General features: G+C 37.5%; 1 protein-coding gene across 2 annotated transcripts in view; it reads left to right on the top strand.

Moving 5' to 3' along the window:
• The first annotated feature begins 355 nt into the window (after window positions 1–355).
• Window positions 356–10,720, top strand: part of FILIP1 (filamin A interacting protein 1) — a 111,960-nt gene continuing 101,595 nt past the window's right edge. For both annotated transcript variants that reach the window (XM_068937570.1, XM_009689112.2), the window contains exon 1: window positions 356–883. The gene's annotated coding sequence lies outside the window, so the exon portion shown is untranslated. The remainder of the gene's footprint in view (window positions 884–10,720) is intronic.

Here is a 10,720-nt window from a genome sequence, read left to right as displayed (position 1 = left end):
GGAGAAACGGGTTGTCTTTGGAATAAATATCACACTGAAAGCTTTCCATCCTCTCATTAATTGCTCCATGTCATCTTAATATATTTAAACTGTGTAAAAAAGATGCTATGAAAAGTTGTCCCCACGTGTACTTTTTCCTCAAGTGCATACCTTTCAAATTATAAACTTCCTACATATCCTAGGAAAATACTCACTGTATAAATAATTGAACTCATCTGCTGTGAACACAAGTATTCTTTCTCTAGCAGTCTAAACTATATGCCTAAATACACAACTTGTATTTAGTGCCCTAAATAGTAATTACTCCCATGAAGTCACTGGAAGCCTTAAAAGGATTTGACAGTTTCCCCGCAATCTTTCAGTGAATGTAGTAGCTGGGCTGTGCAGTGCTACATCCACTGATAATTCAGCAGCTGAGGAACTCAGTAAAGCCTGCTCCAAACTTCTCAGCTGTTGACAGGCTTGACTTGCTGAGAACACTGGTTAAATATAGCACAAGCGAGCTGAGCTCAACAAAGTCATTGCTGTAACACTGTGTGAAGAGACCAGAAGAGGGGAAATACAATCTGAGAACTAAACTGCCAAAGCCTAACACCACCTAGCAACAGTTGAAAAAACTTTTCAACAAAAGTCTGGGTGAGACACAGACAGAGTATACCCCCTACTTCTCCTGCCTGGGATTTCTGTGGGAAGCAGCCACGGTCTTCTGTTCTCTACCCTATTGCCTTCACCACTGCTGCTGGTGGACCTAGAAAAGTGGGAAAAGTTTCTCTCTTTGTGTTCTTCTGGGCTGGATCAGGCTCCTACTGTGGTAGTACTGTGGGACAGGCTCCTGTGATCTTGAGGTGTAAAGGATATTTTCCGAGGTTCTTCTTGCTCACAGGTAAGACTTAGCTAACTATTCTTAATGCATTCTTTTTTACAAGAAGTGATTTTCTTTTCTAATGATTGCTGTTTCCTTCTATGAACAATATTCTGCATGAACTGAAAACTTTAGTAGGGAAAAGCTGGGATAAAAGGTTTGGATGTTTTGTTTTGCTCTTTCAATCTGAAATTGTTCAGATAATTTTTGTCGTTTTTAGAACAAAGAGCTAGTACAAAGAGTAGAACAAGTAGCTAGTAATAATGTGAAAAAAATATTGATTTTGACATATATCTTGTTTTTTGTGCTCACATGCTGACAGAAGACAAACCACAATTTAAGAATAAAATACTTCTCATCCCTTACCAGTGATAGTTTAGTAGCTTACTAAAAGACAGTAACAGCCTGTGTGGTAAGAGGAAATAGCCATTCAGTAACTGAATTAACTGAACACTTTGTGACCTAGCGCGTTTGTATTTTTTGTTTCCTGAATAACATTAAATGCACAGACACACCTGAAACATTTTCTATTACCCTTGTAACAACAGCTCTTAGTTCTTCCTCTTGTACTTATTTATATAGAGAGAGCATTAATCTCTGCTTGATTGAGTCACTTTATAACACAATCTTCCTAAAGAGTGACCTTATGTTTATTATACCCCAGTGTGCTTGAGCTGGCTCATTATTTGTAAAATGATTGTTTCTTTTAGCAAAATAAATGAGAAGCCAGTTCTCAGATCTTTCACCCTGACAGCACAATAGAAGCCTGTTTATCTGTATGAAATGCGTATCCTATGGTCACATAATGTTCATGTAATTTAAGGGAGGAACTGCTTAGCATGATTTGTTTATGTCTAATCTGACAAAAGCTGTTTCGGCGATTGAAGAATGGACATAATTTCCCCCAGTCTTTTAAAGTCATTTTATCCATGCAAAAGAAATTTAGTATCCATAAATTTTTAAAAGATGCACTGTTTATGAATTCATATATGATATGGATTCAGTTATGGAGGCAAAGATATAAAGAATGCATTTAACCCATGCAAAAACCCTAGACAGGGATTTATGTAGAATTGTCTCAGATGAAAAATATTTGCCCTGAAGAAGGAATGGACTGAGTGCTCTATGCTGTTTGACACTTAGTCTGTGGACTAAGGGACTGCCTCAGGAAGATGAGAGTGTCGTGCTGTAGCTAAATAATTCTAGGTTCCCCCCTACCCCTACATCCTATATCACATGAGTACCACACCTTAGCAGTGACTGGCTTACAGACTGGATGAAATTAAAAAGTTTTGAAGCAACTTTGTCTTGGTGGTGGTTGTGAATGTAACTGCCCATGAAACAAAAAATGGAAGGAAATAGGAAGTAGGATGGGGAAAAATTCTTAATGGCCAAAATAATGTAGTTTACGTTTTATTTTGTAGCACAGGGCACACTACTTACTTAAGCACTTAACAGGAGTGCTTTTTGGTGGCTATGATTTAATCTGATAATCATTACTGTGGAATTACTGTAGCACTATGTTTTCTTAAATCTAAATCCCAAACAGGAACTTTGATATTATTCTGTAATTCAGACATTTCTTGAGAAAGTTAATTTTTCCTAAGAACGCTGTAGAATGAGAGCTAAAACTGAGACAGTATGATTTGTACAGTTTTTGTCATCTGGACATGAGAAGGAAAATAACATTTTATTTTCATTGATTTAATTGGCAAATAATTACAATTGTAGAGAAATATAGCAATACCTATGGATGATAAAATCCATATAAAATGGAGAAATGTTATGCTAATTACTAGTTGCTTTCTGGTTTTAGCTGTTGCCTAGCAAAATGTATGGTTTTATAATTTTAATTTTCTTGCACAATCTACATATACCAAAGTTTTTAAAAGCCAAAGGCAAATTTTTGAGCCTGGAAACTTTATCAGATGAAATGACTTTCAAACAATCTGATAGCAACTTCCAATTCTAACACATGGAGTTGTGGTTTTACATACATCTGTCTTCCTTTCCATTTCAAAATGGAGAAGGAGGCTAAAATTACTCTTCTCAACAGGTGTCCACAAAGAAGCTGTGAGATTTTCCAATCAAAACTGTGGAATATGTACTGTGGCTATTCAACAGATGGTTTCATTTTTGAATAATAGCCAATTCTACTAATAACTGCAGTGAAACCAAGTTCAATTTTACATCAAATCAAAAAGTAATTTAGGTTTTGGTGATATTCTCCTTCATAGAGATGTTCTTGGAAGACAAATACACATAGCATACCGATTTATTTTTTCTAGTATATGTTACTTGGATTTTGTTTTTATTCCCATAGCCTTGGAAAATGAATGGTACCTTTCATGATGCTAAAGACTGTATATCCCTCCCACTTTGAATCCACTTCCAAACTCTGCCTGTGGCTCCGTTCTTTCACCTTCATTGTAGCAATATTATAATTTATGGCCTCTTTTTGCCAATCTAGCCACAGCTAAAGTCATCATCTTAACTGAGAATTTTGTCTTTCAATGTCTTTATAGAACCTCTGGTTCTTTTTAAGACCAGAATTTGAAGACTTGAAATTCATCTTCAAACTCACTACAGTTCTGTCCTAGCCTACATCCACTGTGATTTATCCATGCTCCTCCTGCTTATGTCTGGTAGGCTATTGATCTCAGCTCAGGTATTAACTGGGCCATCTTAAGTGTTAAAGGCTTTGTTTGTTAAACTTGAAAATGATCTAGTGGTGTATGAGTTTACTGTAGAACCTGAGACTCTTGTCATGTTAGTTTTCTACTAACAGGGCTCTGTTGACCAAGGTAGGACTCCTGAAGATATAGCTGTGCTTCCTGGCAGCAGGCTGTACAGTAAGCACAATTCTTTCAGAAAATCTCCACTTTTAGCAGAATATCCTGTTTTGTTCCTCCGAGTCACAGTTTCATCAGCGTAGCCATTTCTACAATAAATGCTTTTACTGATATAGGTGTATCAATAAAACAATCTTTCTGTTGGCACAGAATCATACACATGCTTAATTTAAGGCTTTTTGTGATGTCATCTAACTCACTTGATGTGCCCCTCAGGCATAAATTAAGAATGTGCCTCAGAGCTTTGCTGAGTCAGAGGCCAAGATTATGCCACTGAATTCAAAGTGAGTTTTCTTTTGACTCCCTTCAAGAACATTCACCAAAACGGATAATCTTTAGTCCTGTCCAAATAACTCTTTTTCCAAATACGTGTTTTACTTTTCCTCTAATTTCCTGTTTCTTCCCCTTGTTTCTTATGGTCTGTTGTTGCAGTTTGCAGTGCTAATTTAAAATATAAATTGAATTTTTGAGCAGAGATTTTGTCTTTCACATGCTCAAAATGGCATTCAGAGAAATAGAGCGAAGAAGCTAGATGAAACAACAACACAAAGGAGAAGGAGCTTTGTATCATCTATTCATATTTCCTATTTCACCAAAAAATATTTAGCATCTAAAACATGAGAAAAGAAATGGAAAGTAAAAAGAGAAAATAGTTTGTGTGATAAGGTAATGATGTTATCTGTTATGTAGAAAAATTTAAACATTACTTTAGAGGAAGCCCAAATGCTTAGACTTTTCAGCTTCAGCATCTTATTCTGGTGCTTTCTGGTTTTTCAGCCTTCTCTCTTTTCATTTCTCTCAGTGTTTTCTACTGAAAATTTTCTCCCACTTTTATATATAATACCAGCAAATTTAAGAGTCCACTTGTCATGTAAAACTGACAAGACAAAGCAGAATTATTTTGGGAACATAGTTTTTTCTTGATATTGAAGGATATTGGATAACTGGGATAACAATGATTTAATGAAGAGTTAAGATTTCATAGCCTCTCTTTTCTCATTCAGCGCTTGTTGCAAGTTAGTCATACTAGAAAATGAAGCATTTATAACACAGTCTTGTCGTTACTCTTTGAGGTACTTATGTCCAGAGGGCAGGAACAATTGTACCCATTTCCTCTTCAGGAACGGCAATGGGAGTCTCTAACTATGTTGAAGATTGCATGACACATAATGTGTTAGTAAAAAATTTGCCTTTCTAGACACTTGATTAGAGTTTTCATTTAGGGAGTTTTTCACCCACTTCTCCGGTTTCTGCAGATAATCTGCACTTTCTATGTTACTTTTTATTTTTACCGTCTTAGCAAAACAAGTACTAATATCAATGCAGACATACACAATGCAAACACATACACAATATAAGGATGATATGTAAGATTACATAGATTGTGGTCACCACCAAAATGATTTATACACTTTTTAAATACAGAGAAAGACACTGGTCTTACCATTAAGAGCCTGCATCCTAAAAGCAAAATTACACGATATTTTAGAATTATGTTTTATAGTCTATAGCCATTGAAATACATGATTTATCCTTGTCTGTTTAGAAAGTAGTGTTCTGAGGCAAGGAAATGTTATTATTTATTTTTCCCAGTTAACATAACAGAAAATGGCTATATCTGGTATTATAGAACTGAAAGGAAATTTAACAATTCTAACATCCAGTTTCTTAATTTTGCAGCTCTGTCATAGCTAAAAGTTATGCGCATGCACATACGTGTCTGCACATGTGCCTGCCTTTTGTGAGAAAAGAAATGCTTTTTGGCATTGCAGAATGCGTTACTGAAGGAGTGGGACAAACACATACAAAGTACAGGGATATAGGCTGAAGCTTGTACTTTTTCCCTTAAATGGGCAACTCGTCTGGTTGCTGTTAGCTGACACAAGCAAAGGGGTGTGTGAATTTAAAAGATTGCTGTAGATTGTCCAAATGAGTTTCATTTCAAAGCTGATAAAAAGTACTTAAAACCTTACTAATCTGTAATGTGACCAGACTCATTCAGATATTAACCAGAGAGGTTTCAGAACAAGAGCAAAAACCTCAATGAATCTGCAATAACTTGAGTGTGATTTATATCCTTTAACAGCTCTTTAATACAGTAAAGATCGCTTTCTTTGCCTTTCCTTTTTGGGGAAATGGTGTCAAAATGTATACTGTTAGTGATTTATGCTGTTTGAAGGTTTGATTCCCGTGCATGTGTAAAAGTAATATTTTGGAAGCTAAAACCATTTTCTATCTGAGGCTTGTAGGTCTGAGATGGAGGGGATGTCTAATGTGTTGTGGATGTGGCTAGAGAGAGTTACAGCTTCACTAACAAACTCAAAAAAAAAGTAGACTGTCCTGTAGTGACAGAAAAGGAACTTTTAGAAACTGTTCTTAAGGCTGCTCCTTTAAAAAAAAAAGTGTAGTTGAATATGAAAGATGATGTATCCTTGGTACAGGAATTTTCATTATAGTTTATCAGACTGATTGCATTTTTCAGAAAATATAAACCAAATGAATGCAATGGAAAGTAGTAGACTGCTAACATCAGTATAATCTAGTTGCTGCCAACTTGCCTTGTTTATCTAAGAGATCTCTGTGAAAATAAGGTCTTTCCCACACAGGCATGAGTCATAGACTGTAATGGGGCTAAGCAGACATGCTTCAGCTTTCTAATGCACACATATCTAAACTAACCTGTTTTAGTGCCTGTTCATGTAACTAAATGAGATCTAGCTTGACAACAGGAAGGGAGACGTGGTGGTGAGTTCATGATGCTATTTCAGTGTAATAACCTGAACGCCTAAGGAAACGATGCAATTTCCATTTATTGGGAAAATTGCAGTTACTGTGACAACAAATAAACACTAAAGAAAAACACATGCAATTTATTCTCCTGTTCAAATTTCTGAACGTCGTAGATGGGGTATTCCTAAAACCCCATTCTATCTAATTCTGTGACTCAAAGAGTATTCTTACTTTTTAAGTAAGATTTAGATTGTTGCAAAAATATGCCTTTAACAGTCATAGGCAAGGAAGCAAATGAAAGGGTGGCAAAGCACGTATGCTTAACCATGACTGGTTCAGGGTTGCACTGACCAAAACATACAGATTTTAGGCACAAGTGTATCATGTTAAGGCTGTTCAAATCCTGTTTCTGTCGTTCATATTTACCCCCAAAATCTCACTTGGCCAACCGTCTATAGTCACAATAATGCTTGGATCTAACTTTTAAGGTAAAGATCACAGTAGTTCTTCTGTAGTATCTTACTTCTCCTTTTATTCTTCTGCAAGGACTCCTGTACCAGAAAGAAACCTGAATTGTAATTCAGTAGATAGGGATTTTCAATGCCTAGCTCTGGTAAAATTCTTTGAAGAAAAGTAAACATTCCCATATTTAACTCTGGGCAGGAAGCAGAAGGAAGGGAACAATGCCATGCTAGATGTCAGACACAGGGCAGAACAAGATGTCCCTTCTGCACAGAGGGACACACATGGCAACAGAACTCCTTCGTGCTGGAAGCACTAAGTGTTTCGAGGCAGCTGGCTATGGGAACCACTGCCACTTCAAGCAGCAGAAGCCAGAAACTAGGACCTAAGTCACAGAAGGTATCACATTGCAGATAGTAAAAGGCAGAGTCAGAGTAGCATGTCCTACGAGACAGTCGTATGTAGAGGCATGCTTACGGAATCACAGAAGCAAGTTTAGGTGGAATTAACTTCAGACTTTGATCAGGTTCCTCAGGGCCCTGATTATTTTCAGTTATCTCAGTTAATTTCAGGTCTTACATCTTATCTGGATTGCCAAGTTTTGAACATAGCTGACTGAGAAATATTTTAGCAGTGATCACTATCAGCGTATTGAAATCCATACTCTGGATGAAAGTAGAAAGCAAGATAAATCACAGGCCTTGGGTCAGCACGGTCGAAGAGGGAAAAGAAGCAATGTGTGTAATATTTTTATTTATTATGTTTGCTGTGTTAAATTCTAAAATAAGCATAGTAAGAACTAAAAATCCTAGATATAATTTTCTATCCTAGTTTACTCCAGCTTTTAGAGTGCATTACATCTTTCTCCTCCTCCATCCAATGTTCTAGTGGAAAGCCAAACATTTAGAATTATGATGCCATTAAGATGCCATCTTTCTACAAAGAATCCTGAAAAAATGTTAAAAAATATTATTTCTTTATCTTTCCAGGCAGTCCAATAAACTGAAAGAATAGAGTAGAGATGGTAAATCATAAGTGAATAAAGAAGGAAAACAGAGATGCTGCTTTTGAGGAAGGAAACCCTGAAGTCTGCCTCCACTGCGGAGCTCACTTTTCTTACCAAACATTGTATCCTAATCAGGAACAGAAGATGGTGCACATATGGCAAGCAGGATTCCCAGATGGAATTCTGGGAAACCTGAGAAGAGCTTAGGCTCTTTTTTTTCTGGTTAGAAAAGCCCTTAGTTGTGGAAGCATATAAATTTACCTGGGGATGGCTACTGCAGCATAAAGCAAAGAGCATCTTGTGGCCCTCAGAGGGATGTGGCAGTCACTCTTGCCAAGTAGGCAGAAGAAAGGCTTTTGGTGGAATGAACCAGCAGAGGATGTTTACCAAGCTGTTAATTAGTCCTATTAATATAGGATTTCCCTTAGCTATTAAGCACAACCTTTGAAAACAGATATTCTTTTTTCTCTCTAGGTGAATCAGAGAGTAATGTTCCTAAAACTAGATACTGTAACTAACAGAGTTTGCCATCATCAGCAGGGATGAGCGGAAAAAGACTGGGGAATTCCCCCAGCCAATAGTGTACAGAGGTCTTACATCCCATTGGATTTGGCTAGAGCGTACTCAGCTCTTGCTGCAGAGAAGAACTTGAGGAACTGATATGACCCGCACACACAGGTCATCCGAATTACCTTTGCAGCTTTTTGAATAACGGCTGCCCACAGGCTACAGTAGGGGTTAAGTCAGTGAGATTTAGGAAGAAGGGACCATGCTCTGCAAAAGACCAGAGCAGACTGACAGAGACAAGAAGTGCTGCAGCACGAGGCCAGGAAGCTTAGCGTTTTAAAGCTAAGGACCTCTAATACATGAATTGACCAGACAATGGCAGCTCCGCCCAACCTGCCTGCTTGAATCCTCAGAGCCAGTGATTTAAAAGTAGTATATGGACTGGAGAAAAAATAACTCATTTTCCCACTTACAGAAAAATCATTTTTTATCAGGGGCCCCAGAGCAGAATTGAGGGTAGATGTCATGGTAAATCAGTCCAAAATTCCTTACTAATGTAGGTGTGAGAAAACTTCCTAGCAAGTCCTTTGGCTTGCGAAGTTAAAAGCTAAGGTAATAAAGCTATTGAGAATATATCCAAGATCTGAAAAACTAGCAAAGACCTCAGTATTTCCAGTTTATACAGATACACAAAAGGGCTGGTCAGATAATAATGGTAATGGAAAACCTGTGTCACTTGGGGAGGTCTAAAACATCTTGATAATTTAGCCTAATGCCTAAAAGAATGATTATGACTATTGTCTATGTGCTGAGGGTGGTGGGAGAAGGGGACGGACAGCTTAAGGAAATATCTTTGGCCTTTGAAAAAGTAGGTATAAGTTGGCCATGAATACAGTTAGGCTGTGTATTTATTTCAAACCAGAGAAGTCAGATTATTTTGGAATAGCTTTTTATTAGAAAGATGGAGGGAGCAATATAAGCAGCTTTAAGACCCATTGATCCATTTATAAATGGACAGAGAAAATTGTCGTGGTACTTGTGGGCCCAGGAGGGACCTACTCAGTCCTATTTTCCAGTGAGAGCCCCCTGTGTGACAGTGAAAAAGTCGCCTGACTCCAAGGAAACAAATTCCCAATAGTGAGTTTCTAGTCTCTGCTCAGTATCTGTAAGAGCCACACAACCTGCATCACCACGGTTCTCTGAGAACTAATGAAGTGCTAGAAGAATGTGAAATGTTAACTATGGACACTACGCTGAATTTTCCCTTAGCTCAAATAGCATGAGGAAAACACAGGGAAGTGTCGGAAATAAATGAAATGATATATGTACATGTTCAATAACTAGCATGAACATAACAGAACTATTTTAATAGTTTGTTAAGAAATAAGTAGAGCAGGAACAACAATTCTGCAGCCTACTGGTGTCAACTAAAAAAAAAGTCACTCCAGTGAAGCAGTGAGTATCTAAGAATAGTGTCAGTGGCAAGCATAAATGCACACAAGGAAAGTTAATTTAGATACCTCCTCCTCCTGTATAAATAAAGACAAAATCACACTAAAGTTAATAGACTGTAAGAATGACGGCACATCTGATTGATTGCTTATGAATAAGAATCACTTTTCTAAATTCAGGTTCTCTCCCTAAAATATTCATACTATGTTTGAATTGTGTTGTTTATTCCTTTCAAATAATCTTACCTTAAAATATCAGATATAGGTATCATACTGAGGGAGAGGAAGGCTGGTTAAATGGACAGCTGTTAAATCAGTAACTCCTTGTATGACTCTTTGCAAGTTATTTACTCCTTTACTTTTAATAACACCTGGGATGTTACAAAGGTAAATATAGTAATGACTCTGATGCTCTGAGATGTTGCAATATTAAACATCATGCAAGTAATTTAGAATAAGGAGATTTAAATAGCCCTCTTTGGAAACCAGATTCCACAAGGAGAAGGAGGAACAGAAGCTGAATTTATCTGAGGGACAAGAACATGCATCTTTACAGAAGCTCACCAGAACAAAGCATGGCTCTGCTCTAAGATGCGGGTAGCACGAAGTAAGCCATCCTGGTAGAGTGCAGCAGAAAAGGAAAGAGGAGGATCAGAGATGTGTCCAGGAAGCTGCAAGAACATAAACATACCAAAATAGAAACTGTGCTGTACTAAGAAGTCTCAGGGAAAAAAAAGCATTCCTTCAGGTTCAGTTGTACCAGAGGTAATCCGCACGACCCCCATGTCTGGGCTGGGAGAAGAAAGCGCTCCTGGGAAACAGAAACACCCTTCAGTTCTGTCTGCCTCCC

The sequence above is a fragment of the Struthio camelus genome, chromosome 3, assembly GCF_040807025.1.
Source record: "Struthio camelus isolate bStrCam1 chromosome 3, bStrCam1.hap1, whole genome shotgun sequence".
In the NCBI taxonomy this organism is placed as follows: Eukaryota; Metazoa; Chordata; class Aves; order Struthioniformes; family Struthionidae; genus Struthio; species Struthio camelus.
Note: the sequence above shows the minus strand (reverse complement) of the source record. Positions and strands in the feature narration are given on the sequence as shown.